Source organism: Microtus pennsylvanicus, chromosome 13 (assembly GCF_037038515.1).
Source record: "Microtus pennsylvanicus isolate mMicPen1 chromosome 13, mMicPen1.hap1, whole genome shotgun sequence".
Lineage (NCBI taxonomy): Eukaryota > Metazoa > Chordata > Mammalia > Rodentia > Cricetidae > Microtus > Microtus pennsylvanicus.
The window spans coordinates 40,147,817-40,167,181 of NC_134591.1; the positions used below are offsets into that span (position 1 = coordinate 40,147,817).

The window sequence follows — 19,365 nt, forward strand, 5'->3', positions numbered from 1 at the left end:
CTCTCAGCTTCAGTTTTCCAGGAGACAAGGAGCTGCGGCAAGGCCAGTCCCAAGAGGGCTGCCCCTGTGCTGGCCCCTAGCTGTCTCCCCAATTTGCTTCAGAGATCTAGATGAGGGGAGTAAAGAGGAGCAAAAGCAGTGAATTGTATCCCATGATCTGCTTTGGTGTTCAGCTCTGATATCTCTTCTTCTCATTACAGTCTCTCTCTTCTCTCTCTGAACCCACATCCAAAGGGTAAGGAAATGTCATTTATCTTATCTTCCCTCCGAGGTTCCTCCAGCTGAATGTGCTCTGCAAGCCTTCGTGGACCCGACTCAGAAGTCACACCCGTCACCCCTCTTGCTTATCCTCCAAGGACTTTGACTCAGACAGGAGGGTAGGCAAACGCCCCTGCAGCTTCTTCTGGGGAAGACTTCACTTGGGAAGATCAGTGCCCATTTTTATTTTATAAGGAGTTGTTTTCTGTGTTTTAAAAAATAGAGGGGGGAAATGTCAGATTTGCAAGCCAAAGATAACATCCTTAAACATTCTCTTGCATAGTTTCTTACTACTTTGGTTTATGCTCTGTCCGTGAGTGTGTGTGGGTTGAGAGAGAAGGAGAGATGGAGAGATAGAGAGACCAACAGGCAGACAGAGACAAAGATGGTGCATGTATGATGTGTGTGTGTGATTTGTTTGATAGGTATATAGGTCATATGTGGTATGACTGATTATGGTATACGCGAGAGAGGTGAGTCTGTGCTGTGTGTGTATATTTGTGTGCTGTATGTGTGTGTGTGTGTGTGTGTGTGTGTGTGTCTGCTTGATCCATGACATACACATGGGAGTCAGAGTACAGCTATAGGTTGTTGTCTCATTCCTCCCATCATGCGGTTCCAGGGATTGAACTCGGGTCCTCAGGTTTGGCGGCAAGTGCTCTTATCTGCTGAACTTCTTGTCACCTCATGTAGTATTCATTAACACTGTCTCGGTAGCTCTGCTATTGTTCAATGACAATGTCACTATCGCCTCTACAAAGAGGCATTTTAGTTGTTTCCAGTTCCATTGTCATGAATAATGTGACATGGCACATTTTTATCAGAATATAGATCGTGTGTTCAGAGACTTCTTCAGTCAAAAATTCCCAGATGTGAAATCAGCCAGTCAGAAGCTATGAGTCTTTTAGCTTACAGTTCCACATTGTTCATGCCCCACGTAAACACACTGTGCCGTTTTAAACTTTTACCTACAGCATGTGCCAAATCCTTTCTCTTCCTGCTAGTGCTAAGTATTGTTGTTATAGCTTTTTATGTAAACTATGCTAAAATGCTAAAAGCCACAACTGTTTAATTAATATTCATGTGTTTGCTTGATTTTAAACATGACTCTTTTCATCTGCTTTTTATTCATTATGCTAAATATTTTATTCATGTCCTTTCGTCATTTATCCATGGGGGCATCAAAACGTTCTTCTTGGAGGCTGAGCCTAACTTTTAATAGAGTAAACTTATTACATTTGCCAAATATTTCTCTAGCGGTATGCTTTTCCAGAATATTGTTTTCCCCATGTTGTTGATAGCATGGGTTTTAATATAAATTTAAGATAGCCAGTGCCTTCTAAGATAGTAAAGACATTCGTGGTGTGAATTTTAGGGAATGAAAGTAAGCAAAGAGAAGACAATAAGATCCTCTCTTCCTAGTGCTATTTGGGAATTGCCATTCACAACATTTATGTATTTTATTTTTATCTTTCCTTGTATACTTAAGTACATTTTATAAATAGAGGCTCAGAATGGACAACCTGCCATTCTGTTTTCCTACTTAACATGTTCAGGATATATTTGATGACAATAAATACTCTTCTTCATCATTGTTGTAGTAGCTTCTTATATGAACAGAAAAATACATTTATCTAGGTCACTATTGTTGGCTCTATGTGTAGGAGCTGTTTCTTTGGAGACAGGTAATCACCATCAGGGTGGAATGTGGATACTTGTCCATCATTATTTACTTAGGATGAATTTGCCTAGAGGCAGGTCAAAGGTTTAAACAAATGTTATGTTTTTTTTTTTTTGTAGTGAACCTCGAATTTCCTTTCAAGCCCATGTCTTAAGTTTATGGCATGGAATTTACTTTGACTTAAGGTTATAAATTTTTACACAGTATTTGAAGTGATTTAAAGGGAGAAATTTACCTAGCTACTTGTGTGGGCGGGGGGGGGGGAGGAGAGAAGATAAGTAAATACACCATGTGCCAAGAATCCAAATCCCCAGAGCAGATACCTCGACTCTAGAATAAGCTGAGTTTCCAAATATTGGTCATTTGCTTTGTCTACATTTTACTCCACAAGGCAAAATTTTCCAGATCCACTAAAGACGTGGATACAGACGATCTAAGAACTGACAACCCCACTAGTCCGTGCTTACAGAACGCAAGCCCTGGCCAATCTCCATGCTCTCTCTGACTCTTGGGGTAGTTTCATTTTCCAAAGGAGGAGTCCAGTGAGCCTGGGCCCATGTTGGGGAGGGGGGCTCGTTCTAGTTCACAGAGTGGAATTGCAAAGTTGGTATCTATTTCACTCTGATGGCATATGGCTTTTACTGCCTGCTGTTGCCTTCTTATGAACCAAAGGTTTCAGCAGGAATTCTGCTTCTAGCCCTCCCCTATCCTGTCAATTTACATGAGGATTTACATGTACATTTCCGATTGAGTTTTGAGACTTGTGACAAGTTCTCATTATAGCCTTTGGTCTCTCTCGGTTCCTCTATATTTTAATTAAGCCATTTTAATATTGTATACAGTACCCCCAAACAGAAGAGTGTAATACCAGTAAGATTGATCATATGCATACTGGAAAAGAACACAAACCCAGCAGTGATTGTTGACATAGCTGGAAACATATTATATCTTAATATTCCTATATTCAGCATTGAATAATGTTATGGTTTGTAAAAGCCATATGGTAGAAAATATTTGGAGGGAAATTACCATAATTAATTAAAGTATGTAACAAACTAATGCAGTGTGCAGTGAGACACAGAACAGTTGAGTCATGTGTGTTCGGGTGCTTTGTGGATGCTCAGTAGAAATAGATGATCTGAATTCATAAGTTCTTTGGTTCTATTTTCTTTTTTAATTGCTTTTACTGAGCTACATATTTTTTTCCACTTCCCTCCCTTCCATCCCCCTCTTCTTTCTGCCCTCTCCCATGATCTCCACGCTCACCATTTACTCAGGAGATCTTGTTTTTTTTTTTCTACTTCCCATGTAGATTAGATCCATGTATGTCTCCCTTAGGGTGCTCTTTTTTGTCTAGGTTCTCTGGGATTGTGAATTGTAGGCTGGTTTTTCTTTGCTTTATGTCTAAAAGCCACTTATGAGTGAGTACATATTATATTTGTCTTTCTGGGTCTGGGTTACCGCACTCAATATGATGCTTTCTAGATCTATCCATTTGCTCAAAAATTTCAAGATGTCATTATTTTTTCCCACTGTGTAGTACTCCATTGTGTAATTGTACCACATCTTCATTATCCATTCTGCAGTTGAGGGGCATTTAGGTTATTTCCAGGTTCTGGCTATGACAAACAATGCTGTTATAAACATAGTTGAGCACATGTCCTTGTGGTATGACTGAGCATCCTTTGGGTATATACCAAAAGTGGTATTGCTGGTAGGTTGTTTCCTAATTTTCTGAGAATTGCTATATTGATTTCCAAAGTGACTGTACCAGTTTGTACTCCCACCAGCAATGGAGAAGTGTTCCCTTTACCCCACATCCTCTATTTGACTTCTTATTAATACATCAATTTGGGGAAGTGTCCCTCCTTGATTTTCTTTTTTTTTCTTTTTGTTTTGTTTCATTGTTCATTTATTTGTTTTGTTTTTTGAGACAGGGTGGTTTCTCTGTGTAGCCTAGCCTGGAACTAGCTCTGTAGACCAGGCTGGACTGAAACTCACAGAGATCCACCTGCCTTTGCCTCTAGAGTGCTAGGATTAAAGGCGAGCATCAAAACCAAAGACATGTGCCACCATGCCCAGGTCCTCCTCGACTTTCTTCTTTCTCACTTTTAGGGTAGAATAGTATTTGTTTCCAATGGAAGAGTTGAATTTAATACTGAATACAGTAGTCTAAATCACAAAGTGATGTCATCAGAAAAGAAACAAAAAAGAGTTGGAATGTCAGGGTGTTACTCAGGAGTATCAATAACTGGGGGATGGCTCAGTTGGGAAGGTGTTTGCCATGAATCGCTAAGTTCAGACCTCCAGCATGCATGTAAAAGCCAGGTATGGCCGCCTAGGCCAGCACTGGGATGGTGGAGACCAGGAGACAGTTGAGGCTTGTGGGCCAGCCAGTCTAGCCCATCGGGTAGCTCCAAATTCAGTGAGAGAGCCTGTCTCAAAAGGTAAAATGGAGAAGTGGTTGAGGAAAACTCCTGATGTTGACATCTGGTCTCTATATTCATGCTCGCACGTATACACACACTCATACCCAAAACTGAACAAGTGTTTGTTGTTGTTGTTGTTGTTTTGGTTTTTTTGTTTGGTTTGGTTTTTTGTTTGTTTGTAAAGAATGTCAAATGGTCTCCCCAGTATTTCTGGTAGATGTCTTGTAAGCACACTGTGTTCTTTGACTCATGGGGCACCCCCTCAGCAGACCCCCATCTCTACTGCACAACATTAGTTTCTCTCTCATCTGGGCTAAGCATTCTCCATACTGCATACATGACTTAAGGAATGGCTGCCACATTGCCCTACCTGTTTATGTCATGCAAATGAGTGACCTAGCAATTTCTAGACAGGTCTCTCTGAGCCTATAAATCAGTTTCCCTTTGCTCAAAAGTGGAGGGAGGGGAGAAGGCTCAATTCAAAATCCTGAGAAGCCAGGAACCTCTCTGATTTCCTCCCTAACTGCAGCAGCTCTAGCTGGTAGGCTATGAATTTGAGAGACAGGAATTCTCTAGGCCTCAGGGCATCCCATAGCCGCATCTCTCTCGAAGCTTCTCGTTCTTTCTAGTCCTGGAGCTAACAAGACCCTTCTTTCATTATTATCCACCAGAAGCCATAACACTGTCTCCAGCTGAGGTCAGGAACAAACCAGAGACTCTACAAAAGAGAGTCAAAGAAACCTTGAATAAAGTGATTGCCCTGAAATATTGTTGTTGCATTTCCTCTCTGGAGAGAATTCTAGAGAAAGGTTTGCTAAATCTGGGGTCAAGCTGAGCAGTACATGATGACAATAGTCCTGTACCATCAGCCTATGTCAGCCCTGTTTTCAAAGTAAAAAAACTGAGGCAAGCCAGCATTGCATACAGAGAGGAACCTTCAGTAACAACAGAGCCTTTGTCCTTGGAGAGAAATCAGCCTTGTACCGCATTGTCGCCAACCTGCCACCACCACAGAAACCTGCCTCCTTCGTGGAACCCTCTGGATTCACGTTCCCCCAATGGAGAGATTTAAACAGGGTGACACTATGCCTTTCCTGCCACTGGTTTTTGCCCGGACTATCCAAGAGTAAACTTGTTGCTGTGAGGATTGGTTGCTCTCGGGAATATTATTCTGCGCAAGTCCGTCAGTATCCCCCCGTTTGGGGCATCCCCTGAATGGCTTGTGCCTGCATCTTTGTTTCCAAGGGCTTTGCAGCACTTTTCCTTGAAGCTGACTTGGAGTTCATTTGCATGGAGATAGGTGCAGAAATCAGGACTGGCCAGAGGTGGAGCTAGACAATGTCATAGCCACAACAGAGACCATGCCAGGCTCGGCAGCTGGCGTGGCCCTGCAGAGTTGAGCCACGTTGTCAGTCACTAGATACTAGTAGAAGAGAAGATGCTGTCCATGCAAGGGGACCAAGGGAAACAGGTGCTGTGGTAAGCTGTCAAAGGTCAATCCCACTGTCAGTCTGTTAAATGAGGGTTTCCATGGAAAGGGAGAATTGGTCACTCTGCTGCCCTTTGACACTGGGAACCATCCCCAAACTGGCATTTCTGCCTTTCCATTCCGTTCCACTTGCTAGCCTCACCTATGAATGCTGTCCAAACAGCACCACCCATGGGACCTCTCCAGAGTCAGCGGGCTCTGCCTGGAGTCCTGGTGACAGCCTGAACTACCAGACACTGTTCACAGAAAGCCTTCGACTGAGGAGTTAGAAAGCCAAGTTTTATATAAATCTGACACTTTTTAATTCCCTCTGCTCTTGCTTCTCATGGTGGATCTGTGAACGTACTGCACATGGTCTTAGCATATAAAAGACCCTTAACATAGTTGAACTCTCCCCCTTTACTCTTCATTATAAGGTGGGTTCAGGTTGTATGTTACCTAGAGTCTCTCTGTAGTCATTCCATTCCGGCCTGGAATAGTCTAATGGTTTTTCAGGCTCCATTTTATCTTCATCATGCATTCTTTATTGACAGTTTGTAATATACCATTTTTGATTTCTACTTAATTCTCCCAATCAGGAAATCTCAGGGCTGGAGCAAACATCTGGTACAGTACAAGTATTTTCTTTTACTCATGAATAAGCCACCACATTCGTAGGATGAGGGAGGGAACTGACTTGTTCAAGGTCACACCACCAATAGTGACAAAGTAGGGAACATCGCCCATGCTTCTGACCCATCTGAGGCTCATCAGCCCCCAACACTAGCTGCAGCTGGTCTGTTCTGGTCTATAAAGCAACAAGTGCAGCTTCCCTTGTGTTAACATTATTCTAGCATGTAATATTTGCATGGGAGGCAATGACCTGAGAAATACTTTTCTTTCCAGGGCTTCGCTTATTCTGCAGGGTTTATTAATTTTATTTATGTATTTGATCTCTCAAATGAAATAATAAACTAATTAGAGAGACGATTTACTGGGGTGCTCCGCCGAGGGTTCTTTACAGCCTCCGTAGAAGCCTGTCGGGCTGTGTTGTCAGCAGATTCGCTTTCGGCCCGGCTGCTCTTAATTGCAGCCATGAGACACGCACGGCAGGCATGTTTGGGATTTGTAGCTCCAGGGGCATCTGGAGATGTTAGGTCATAGGGCCAAGTGATTGTTTTGTGCAGGAGCTTTTCAGAATGCCTTCATCAGACAGGCTGCTTCGTATAGCTTGCAGGGATGTGGCTGTGGCTCCCAGGTAACAGAGACTGGTACATAGAAGGAGGTTTCCTGGAGAACGGGGAAACCTTGAGGGTACAAGTACCGGAATTTAGAGCCAAATAGGTTCATAGTACAAGATGGAGACAAAGGTAAAGACCATAGACATTGGGGTACTGCAAGCTGTGGGAGCAGGAGGAGACATGCTAAAGGAGCAGTTGTTGGAGCAATAGGGCAGTAGACCAGTTACATTCATTCACTTTGGTAAAATTGGCTTTGAGGTGAACTGTCTTCCCGAGTCCTCATGTCATAAACGGTTCTCAGCTCTATTCTTTCAGTGTGAGTCTGTCCTCACGTGACTATGAACACCAGGAGTTAGAAGTGTCTAAAGATGGGGATGGAACCTGGGGTCTCTGGAAGAGCAGCCAACATTCTTAGACACTGAGCAATCTCTCCAATTCCCAGCAGCCATATCATTGCTCCAAATTATCTGTAATTCCAGTTCCATTGGATCTGATACCCTCTCTGGCCTCTATGAGGAACAGGCATGCATAATGTACATAGATATGCATCCAGGCAAAACAGTCACACACAGAAATACCATAAAAAATAAAAATGTAAAAAAAAAATAATTAAAAACAAGTGTCTAAAACTATGTGTGGAATGTAAGAAGGCTTCATAAACGTCTATTGAATAAAAGGATGAATAGATGGATACGTGGATAGATACGTGAATGGGTATGTGGATAAATACATTGGTGGATCAATGCTTCAAAGCTAAGTAGGGCCCCGAGGCCTATGAATTGCAGTTTGTTCATCATTTCTTATGTGATGAACAAAGATAACCCATTCTAGTAATTATAGCCACTACAGAACCCTTTCGGCAGAGTCAACAAGTCTCCCATACACAAGCATTTGACTTAAGCATTTTTCTCATCAGTGCATGCAGCGCACACGCACACAGCAACACTCATCTACGGTAGAGGTCAAAGTCTTCCAGCGTCCTGATGTCTTAACAATGTTTCCGCTTGCTCACTGGCTGCCTGGAGACACAAATACAGTCACTCTTCTAGCAGTAGCTGCACTGTCGCTGTGGATTGGAGCAGCATGCCGCTTGGGCTGTTTAAATTCCAAATCTCTTACTACAGTCTGGTTGGAGCACAAGCAGATAGGATGGATGTACGTCTACCACACTCAGGAAAGCTAAGAAGTCTCATGGTCCTCGCTGGAGAAATCTCAAACTGTGATTCATTCCTCTAAGGGTTTTTACCATTTGTACCTCTGCTGTGGTTGGAGGCATACAAATTAGCAAACTCTAGGTACAATTAGTGCATGTGCCAGCTCTGCTACCCCGCTGATCTGGATATAAAATTTTGACAGCTATTCACGAGAAATGCCCCTGACTTGTTTATGCTGTTCACCTACAGTGGCTCTCGTTGAGATATAGTTAGTCCTTGTATATTAACAGTGTTAAAATCCTGGGTCCATAGCTGGTCCTGTGGTCCTAGACCCTATGTTCACTTCTTGGCAGCTTGGACACAAGGACTACACGGATGCTGTGGTTCTACATGTGGTCATGAGTGTATCTTAGACATCCTTAGCAAGTATCTATAATCACAGTTTGTGTAACAAGCCTTATTATGGACTTACCATTTCATCTCTACCTGTTGTATGGAAGCCACTGTGTCAAGGTCTTTCCTTACAGTGCTTAGCGCTGCAACACATCAGCAATCAGGTGAACTAACTAAAGTTTAGAAAGGGAAAATGATGTGTCCAGAATTATACAAGCTTTATTATATTAGTGAAAATTACTACGTTCTTCCAGAGTTGTGACAATTACCAAAGAGGTAAAAACTAGGTGAGACAAATGCTCAAACAGCAACTTTCTAGTGACACAGTCTTGTGTAGATGTGTGTTTGTGTGTGGTATATGTGTGTGTACTGGTAGTTGTGCACCTGTAGGTGTGTGCACGTGTGTAGGACTGGAGACAAGGGGTTGATGTCAGGTGTCTTTCTCGGTTCCTTTCCACATTCGCTTTTGAAACAGTCTCTTGCTGAGCCTGAAACTCGCTGCTCTGTCTTTTCTCGCTCTCCATCCGACTGACAGACTAGCATTTGGGCTTTTTTACTTGCTTCATTTTGTCTCCCTCCTGTACAAAGCCCATTGAAATTGGGGCAAAAAGAAAAGCAAATAGCAAGAGGAAAAACATACATGGCCACTAAAATACAGAAGAAATCTGTCTTACCAGTAATTATAGAAGTGCTAATAAAATACTACGAAGTATTTTGCATTTACAAGATTGGAAGAGCTGGGCTGGAGAGATGGCTCAGTGGTCAAGAGAACATGCTTTTCCTGTGATAGACCCAGTTTTGAGTCCCAGCACCCAGATGAGACTCGCAACCAAGTGTAATCCAGTTCCAGAGGATCTGATGCCTCTAGCTCCCCACCAGCGCTCATGTCCACATACCCATTAGCAAGCCACACATAGTTGAAAATAATTAAAAAGTAATGATTGGACAACATGAAAGGTATGGTCACATGAAAATGTGAAGCAATCTTGGATTACTATAAACACAGCCGTCATTTTATGGAGCAACCTACGAGGCTCGGTGATATTGAAGATCCATTTGCTCTTTGCCTTGGCAAACTCAGGGTTGAATTTGTTCTCATGCCTATGTACCTTAGAAGTCCCTACGTTTCATCTCCATTTGTATTGGCACAATAATACTCGACAAAATAAAGAGGCTCCTGATGGGCACCTGCAGTTTGAATACCACTTACAGAAAGCTTTGAAACATTCAGCCCTGGCTGTATTGTTTATAGATGCAAATGGGTATTAGAGGCTGTAATACAGGCGCTGTGATTTAGGATAGCTGTTACCACTGTGGTACTGAGAAAGCATTCACAGCTGAGTGTGCGTACATCTACAATGTTCAATCCAAAAAGAGAAAGACCTGGAGCATAGATGGGAAGGCAGAGTGCTCAAATCCAGCCAGGCTGGTGGCACTACATGACTTTCTTTTATAATTACATCTGTCTTCAACTTCACAATTGAAATAGTTCATAAGGAAAAAAAGAGGAGATCACTTAAGGGTAACTTGGAGGGAAGAGAGTTCAAGCTATAGTCTCTCCAGGAATACAGTGTGACATGGTAAGTGTCTAGTCTAGGCTGGTTTGCTGGGGATCCCCACAGTTAGAGGGGACCAGGCTTTGGAACTAGACATGCTGGGTTTGAGTCTACACTCACATGCTACTGGTATTTCTGTTTGAGTCTTCTCGTTTTTAAAGTGGACAATGAATCCTCACTACAGACAAAAAAGAGAGAGAGAGAGAGAGAGAGAGAGAGAGAGAGAGAGAGAGAGAGAGATCAATGATACAGACAGTTCAATCTTCTAAATCTTCAACAACACATATAAACCTTCAGCTAAATAATGAAAAAGAGATTTCGCTAAAATACAGTATTACCAGTTTCACAAAAATTCCCCAAAATAAGAATTGTGAAGTGCAAAAATGAGAGCCCTTCCCACTAAATACGAAGAATACAAAATGAGCTAAGGCTTGTGGGGCCTGGCGTACATCATGGTACACAAACTGAAGCCAAAGGTGGGCATGTGTTCCACAGTGGCAGGTACTGATGTAACAAAGACATAACCTGAAGTCTGTTTTGAAACTTCCTGTGTTCTGTCATACTATCTGTTTTCACAATAAACTCAAGAAGGATAAATCCGTTTATTTATGAAAAAATTGAGCATTATAAAGATCCAGTCATTTGCCAGAGTTTACCCAAATTATCAGGTCTTCCTCCAGAGAAATATAACCACAAATTAAAACCCTGTGTATATTTCAATAGTTTTATAAATAGACTCTATTAAATTTCAATGAAACAGAAGTATAATCTATCCCTTTGGGCAGGGAGTCAACCAACCATTGCTGATGAAAACTAATAACAAACACCTACCTAGCTTATGTATTTTTAACCACAAATATGTAAAGGAATGGAATTGTAATGTAGTGGCAATAAGAACGTATCCTTGTCTGAAACAGGTTCTTGTCTTGGAATACACTGAAAGATCCCTGGGCGGTGGTAGACCACTACAGTTGGGGCTTTGTTATTTTCAACTACAGGCTCTCCTCCATCTGTCTTGTGGTTGCCTGTGAACCCTGCTGCTTCTCTGCCTGCTCTCTTCTTCTGTGAATCCAGAGAAAATTTCCGTGATCACCATGATGACTTTGACTGAGTGGTTCCCATTGAAGAAGTGTTTATTCCATCCCTCGGTCGTTTCTTTATGCCGCAAGGGTTGACTGAGTGACAGCTCGGCCTCTGGTTTAGGCTCATGGGAAGCAAAGATCAAGGATGAATGATGACTTTATCAGGGGAGCCCGTGACGAGAGGGAAGTGGGGAGGGAAATGGGCAACTCGGTGCCAGGGGACACCTGCAGAATGCTGATCTCCAGGGACTCACAAAAGAGGGAAATCTCGGCTTAATAAGGAGGTGGGGGGGGGGGGAAGTGGCATGGAAATTGCGATGCTAGAGGTAGAAAAACATTTATTTCCATCCAGCAAAAAAAAAAAATGAGATCTTTGTTAGAAATTTTGAAAAACATAAAAAAAAAATAAGAGAAAAACCTACAGTTATGCCACAGAGGTCTTCACTGTTCTATTTTAAACTTCTCCATAGGAGAATTCAAACTCTAGCAACAATTTTGCTACATCATAAAAACATATTTTCTATATTTCATAATTTCTACTCTTATGTTTAAATATACATAATACCATGCCTTGCATAAGTCCCACCACTCATGTCACCAGGCTTCCACTGACTATTTCCCTCTTACAAATAACGATGCTAAACGTTTCTACATAGAAATATGGGTCTGCACTTAAGGTTTCCTTAAGAACAAATCCAGGCCAGTGGTGGTGGCACACACCTTTAATCCCAGGACTCAGGAGGCAGAGGCAGGTGGATCTCTGTGAGTTGGAGGCCAGCCTGGTCTGCAAGAGCTAGTTCCGGGACAGGCTCCAGAGCTATAGAGAAGTTCTGTCTCGAAAAAAAAAAAATCCAGAAGGTGAATAATCCAGGCAAACTGTGGATTAAAGGGTGTGCCCATGAGTTTCAAAAAGATCCATAAACATCCTGACCCCCTCTTAGCAGGCATACTGTACCTGTCTAGACTATACCTTTAGTAATGATTGTTTGTTGGGTTGTCATCGATGACAGTGGTAGTGACCTTTGTATCATTGTCCAAATTCTCTGGGCCTGTGTGTGAAATGAGGCTGGCAGACATTGGGGAGAGAGAACATCCTTAAATAATTCAAGCTTAGATTTTCTTATTCTCATCTTTTGTTTGGTTTCAGTATTCAACAAGACATGGTGGCGAACCAGAACTTTAAATCTTCATGATTGAAGGATTCTTTTGCACAACAAAAGGTAAACACTTGAGTCTGATCCTTCTGATGGGAGAAAAATCTTTATCGTGGGGAAGGTGGCTCATCAATGTGTCCGGGTGCTCATGAAGCAATGATGGCTTGTGTATGTGTCATCGTACTTTAAACCTGTTAGAGGGCTCGTAGAATCCTTGGAAGTTGTCATGGAAAGTGACTTACCTTTGGTCCAGTTCGTTTGTACTTGAAGGAGTATTGATCCTTCTTCTTCTTTCTTTAAGTACCTAGTAAATACTATCAGGAGCCCCAGGTTTTTCTGTCTGGATGTATTAGCTTCTTCTAACAGAATCTTTAAGGCTGGTCTCACTTACGAACAACAATGTGCGCTGTCTTTTCTCAAATGGCAGCCATTCCAATACATTTACCAAGGGAAGAAGGCATGGTTGATTGTTGACCATAAAGTTAAACCATGGGTAAGACAAATGTTCCGACCTAAGTAACAGACTTGGGGATTTATGAGGCGAAGAGACAGGTACCATCATTTTGAGTTCCCAAACTTTTAAATGATGGCAACACTGAATTATGGAGCTCATACAGGAGCCGGGAAGGTACAATTGAAAACGCTCATTCCTTTGACAAATTAGAAGCATCTGTTCTAATATCTATTTCTTGTTTACTGGGGATTGTGCTGAATGAATCACACACTGGTGGATGGATGTTCCATCCAACACTTTTAATTAGCTGCTCTGCCTCTTAGCATGAGCCGAGCGTTGCCTTTCTGCCATAGATTACCGCCCAACCACCCGCCCCCCTTCGCTGGAATAGAAGTCTTATTCTCCACAAGGTAATATTCATCTCTTCCCCAGCCAGACAAGCATAGAAAATTAAACAATGGTCTGCTAAAAAGCCTAGATAATATATTTATCGTTTTCAGTTTATGTGAGGGTACAAGGCAGATACAAGCAGGAGAAGCTATTAGCTATGGGACCTTAGGGAGCAAGAGACTGGAGAGAGAACTGGGGGGCCAAGGATGTGAGCCTCGTGGAAAAAAAAATCATTTCAAATATGAGGATCCACTGAAGACATAAGAAATTAATGACTCCAAGGGACTCAAATGCCACCAGTCCTTTCAGTGACCCAGGGAGGAGGCCGAGAACATTTTTCTTCAAGTTTCTACAGCCGAGAAGGAGGGGGCTGGGATTCCTCGGCTGTCGATTTTGGCATATCTTTTATAACTTAGTGACATGTTCCGCTGCCTTGTGCCCCAGCCTCCTCTAATGAGAGGAGTTAAATGAGAAACGCTGTTGTAGCCAGAGAGCCCTCGCCCTGTAGGCTGCCCAGGGTGCTCAGATGAGCTGACTCGCTCAGCAGCCGTCAGGCCTGAGGAAAGCCCACAGTTCACCACAATGGGTAGAAGAGGTGACCACCCAAAGCAGGCCTGAATTTGATCTTTTGTTGTTGCTTTTTCATCCTCGAAGTTATTCTCTGAGATGGGGTGGATTTAGAAAGACAAATTAAGGTTTTCTGAGGAAGTCTGGGGAACAGCCTTTTCCAGAAACAGCTCCCTTTTCTAGGTTGCTTGTCTAATAAATCTCTCAGAAATCTTTGACGCTATAGACATAAAGTGAAAAAAATATTTATGTAATGACCTCAAAGTTTGGCATCAGTAAATACAAATGGAGTAGAACCTTTAAGGCAGTGGACCCTGCCTACACTCAGGAAGTTGGTATAATTTTAAACATTGCTACTAAGTGGCTATGGCCCAATGTGTCTGTCTAGTCCTTCCAGTCTCTCTTGGTACACTTACAAAATGGGAAGAATGATATCTATCGCCTCTGATTTCAGAGAAGATTAATATACCCCAAAATAGTGTTGAAGAATGTATATATCACACATGTGCCGTGTCCTTATTGTCCTATTTCAAAATCTTAGCTTTTAAACATTGAGGCAGTTCTGTTCCTTCCTGAGTCAAGGTCAAGGGACTTGGCTATGTTCTCCTGGTTTATTCATTTAGGAATGGCGAGCAGATAAACTAACGTATTAGGAATGGAGGTTCCTCTAAGGACTTCTTTGGGTCTGTACGAAGCATGGCTTTGAAGGCGGTTGGAGTCCCGGATATCCACATCCAGGGGCAAGCTTGGAGAGAGCACCACGTCTCCAGCTCTGCAAGCCTGTGCCTTTGAAATTGAGATGAATCATGGGTGTCAAGGTGCAGTGCTATGAAGTTACGTGACCCCCAAAGATGGAGAAGGGGATATTTCAAAGGTGGCTCATTCCTAGGAAGAGATGGCAATGGAGTACAATCTATAGGGCTGGAGGGTAAGGTGAACACTGAGCCTCCTTTGAAAGGAAGGCAATCCAGGCTTAGGAGATAGCATGGGAGACATAAAGGAGAGACCCGTGAAGTGGCTCTAAGCCTTACAGTGTTACCCTCAGGCACTTGCAATGACAGTAAGGCAAACAAGAAAAGCTCAGGATACGATCTGTTCACTCAAAGCTCAGTAGGAAAACAATTGACCACCAGTGTAACAGATGAGAACAACCCCAGGAAAGCAATGCTTGGAAGTGTGCTGAAAGGGACGGGGGCAGGGGGATTTGAGCTAGACCTCAGAGGAAGCAGCCTTGTGCTGGACGAGAAGAAATTCAAAACAGACGTTCTACAGAGGGCCACCAACTTACAGCAGCAATGGACCACAGGCAAGAGAAGCCTTGTGCACCAGCATAGGCTCAATGACATCAAGGTTTCCACGCTCCACCGTGTGTTTGTCCTCTCTCCTGCCCTTGGAGGGACCTGAGGAGGCCCAGATGCATGATGCATAATGCTGAAGCTAATGTTCCAATTCCTCGGTGTTATTTTTAGCTTTTTGTCAGTTCCCTTTGAAAGTTCTCCTTTGTTGACGATTTGTTTATCATGTCCATTTGATTTTGCCTGCTTTATCTCCACTTGCAGCTATCAGAGGTCAGCCATTATGCCTTTCCTCTTGGTAAGGAAATAGTATTGAGGCAAGAAGTGTATTTTAAGACTTATTCTTATTTACATGTATGTATGTGTGCTTGGATGGGTGTGTACACCACGTGCGCTCGTGCAGTTAACTACAGAGGCCAAAAAAGGGGGCAGATGCCCTGGAACTGGAGTTGCAGGTGCTTGTGAGTCTTCTGCCATGAGTTGTGATCCGAATTAGTCTGTGTGGAAGAGCAGCTAGTGCTCTTAACCACTGATCCATAGCCTCCTTTCCGAGACAGGAAATATTTCCCCTGCTATCCTGCCTTTCCTTTTCTTTATTTAATCCACCCCCTTGGTGCCTCCTATCGACCTCCTTGTTTCATTTTATCTTCTCAGACTCCCTCTGTAATCTGTGTTTCCCTCTTTCTTGACATAAAGTCACATATTTGCCAACTTAAAAGAAGGAGGAGAGCCTAGATAGCCGGCAGCTCTGCCGTCAGTGTTTAAATAGGATTCCTAACAATGTGGCAGCTCCTTTATCTGGGATGTTTGATGGTGGTGATGAGGTTGCCTTCCAAAACTGAACGTCTGGGATTCAGATATCTACTTCATAACAGCTATTTGACATTGAGTAAGTCACTCTCTTTGAAATTCAACTTTTATATCAGGAGACAGATAGTTTTCATTCAGGACTATTGAAAGAATCCAACAAGATAATGCATATGAAGGGACCTGGCACATGATATACTCTTAATTTCTATTGTCAGCTCTTAATTGTTGCTTATAATGATGCCTTCCTATTAGAAATCTTTAGATGCAAATATATTGATTGTTTGGTAGCAAAGAAGATGCTGTGGAGACTTTTTCTGTTACAGCTCTCTTTGAAAGACAGAGGAACAAAGGTATTGAGGGGAGCTGATGTGTGAGATCCTGAAAGTCCTCCTTTGCTAAAGTGACTGGGATACCGACCAATCAGATTTCTGAGGTTTCTTCAGCTAAGTCAACTCTCTCCCAGTTGCTGGGTCATGTCCTGAAAGTGTGGGAGTTTTGTAATATGCTAACATGGCTAGATTGAAGGATGCTACGTAGAACATAGTCTCTAGTATATTTCCCAGTTAAGTGGCCCCAAGAAGACTTGGGAGATTTGGAGACAGAGAAGTCCAGCCCTTTTGCTCCAGGCTGCTGTTTGCTAGAGCTCAGTCACTTGGCCTGAAGCAGCACTGTGGCCTACAGGGGCCCTCTATTCCCTTGCTCTCTCCTTGCTTCCCCATCCCCCTCCATGTGCTGCTTAGTAGGTCTATACTTAAGATAATCAACTTACTTAAGGAGAAGGTTGGCCTTGGGGCACAGATATGAAAGCTCCAGGCCGTGGTTGGTCAGCCATGTTGTTCTGGGCCTGTGGTAAGGCAGCAAGCATGTTGTGATAGGAGTATGGTGGGAAAAGGATGTTTAGCTGACTGCCCAGAAGCAAAGGAGAAGGGGAAGAAGCCAAGGTCCCACAAGCACCTTCAAGGGCCTTTCTCCTAGCAACCCAGAACATCTCATTAGACCCCACCTCTTAAAGGTTGTCCCACCTCTCACTAACTCTAGCTTGGGGACCAAGGGTTTGGGACATGAGCCTTTGGAAGATGTTCAAGACTCAAATGACCTCACTCTACCTAATGTCACCCACATCAGCAAGCTGAGAGGCTATAGACACCAAGGTTCCAGTAAGTTCTCTGAGGCTTCAGCTCCTTCTCCAGCATGCTCTGCTATTTCTGATCTCTCTGTTGTATCCATTTCCCTTCATAATGCCCTGCTGAGCAGACTTTCAGCTCTAGCACAAAATGTGAGACCGCAGGGCTTAAACTGCTCCCACAGCTGCATCACCCTGACTAAATAAATAGCACATATGCCCTCATTAAATATATATTTACATACATTGAATGTTCACCTGTGTGGAAAATCAATCACTAGGACGTATGTGTGTGTATGCATACAAATACACATGCACATGGACACACATAAAACACACATACAACTAATCAAATAGTGCTTGTTTCTGTGTCTCTGGTTGATCCCTCACTGCTACAGATAGCCATGAGCTGTCATAATGCAGAATTCTCTTTCATGGGGCAGACCATTGCATGTCTATGTTGTTGCAAGAAAGAACTACACTTTTAATCTGAAGATGTTTTTCAGGCCAAGATATACCCCACACTCTCATCATTTTCCCCCTCTCCATCCTAAATCCTTTCACAACTTTTAACTATACTGGGCTCCATCCATTTACAGTCTTTCTGTTTCTCACCAGGTAAACTTTCACATAAGACTCCAGATAAAAATTAAGCCCATATGTAGGATACCACAGAAGCCTTTCTGTTACTCCATCTCCCTGCATCTTTTGAAGACAATGCCTTATCTCGGTTTTCACAAGGCACAGGGTGGCAGCATGGGGAATCACACAGACTCAGACTCAGAAGATGGGTGTGGTCTCCGGCGACCCCAGAGTGCTGGCTTCATCTGCTGATTTCACCTCAGAGGACCTCAGGTGTAGAATGGGCACACTCACGGCAGACTGAACAGCTCTAAGTGTTGAAGGGTCGACTGATCTCAGTCTGTCTCTCACAGCTAGAACAAGCTCATGTTTGAGGTACAGGAAGCTGGTAGTGACCAAAGGGTGAGTTTGGCTAGATCTAGTGACACAGGTCTGTAATCCCAGCCACTCAGCTCTTCAGAAGGCAAGACAGGACAGCCCCATGATAAAGACCTGCTTGGACTACAGAGGGGTTTCAAGGCCAGCCTGGGCAACTCAGTGCAACTCTATCTCAAAATACAAAGTAAACAGAAGTCTGAGCATGTAACTCAGTAGTGTGGTGCTTGGCTAGACATGACTGCATGTTCAGTACCCAATTCTGTCACAGAGAAAGTTGAACTTTAGAATTCAAAAGAGTAGCGAATCAGAACACTATTTTTGTTAAGATTATTTTGATTTTAACTGGGACATGATTGTGAATGCATATGTGTACCCTGTGAGGCTTTGATTAATATATACATTTTATAGTACTCAAATCATGGTATTTAGTAAGTCTACAATTTTGATCATGTGCATTTCCTTATGACAAGAACCTACAGAATCATCCTTTTAGTAATTTTGGCAGAATGTTAACTGTAATCCCGCGATGCCATTGAATAGCAGAATTCACTCCTCCCACATTGCGGCAGTTCCCACCTATTGACTGCTGTCTCCCATCATCCTCTCCTCTCTTGACTCCCTGCCCCCTCTGAGTTTGATGAGATCAGCTTCTTTAGATTCCCCCAAATCGGTGAGATTATGTAGCATTTGTCTTCCTGTGACAGACTTATTCCCTTAATGTGATGTCCCCCAGGGTGATCCATGCTGCTGCAAATGACAGTGTCTCCTGCGGTTTTGTGGTATCCTAACCTGTATACATATCATATTTTCTTTAATGATCTATTGGGGGACACTTACACTGATTGCTTATATTGGCTGTTGTGAACAATCACAGTAAACACAGGAGGAGTCTGGATGTCTCTTCAACATACTGATTTCATTTCCCTTGGATAAATAACTAGTAAGAATGCTGGATTCCTGTATAACCCTGGTTTCAGCTATCTGGGGGAAACACCGAAGTATTTTGCTCAATGAGTTGCCAATATACATTCTCATTGACAGCATACGAGGGTTCCATTTCTCTACATCCATGCCAGCATCAGTTATTGTCTTTGATATGACATTATCACTCTACTTACATTTACGTATGATTTGTAATGTAAAACATTTTTCATATCTCTCTGTGTGTGCATATCTAGTATGAACACATACGTTGTTTGTTGTTCAAGTGGGGCCTTATGGAGCTCATGTTGGCTTTGACCTTGGACTTTTAATCCCCCTGCTTCTACCTCCAGAGTGCTGGGATTATAAGAATGTGTCATCATATCCATCTTATGACTTACTAGGAAACTGAACCCAGGACTTGGTACA

The 19,365-nt window shown here is 42.8% G+C and overlaps 1 protein-coding gene across 4 annotated transcripts in view; it reads left to right on the forward strand.

The window, feature by feature from the left end:
• Window positions 1-19,365, forward strand: part of Dab1 (DAB adaptor protein 1) — a 1,119,830-nt gene that overhangs the window by 530,337 nt on the left and 570,128 nt on the right. For all 4 annotated transcript variants that reach the window (XM_075945176.1, XM_075945172.1, XM_075945177.1 and 1 more), the window contains one exon: window positions 12,410-12,482. The gene's annotated coding sequence lies outside the window, so the exon portion shown is untranslated. The remainder of the gene's footprint in view (window positions 1-12,409; window positions 12,483-19,365) is intronic.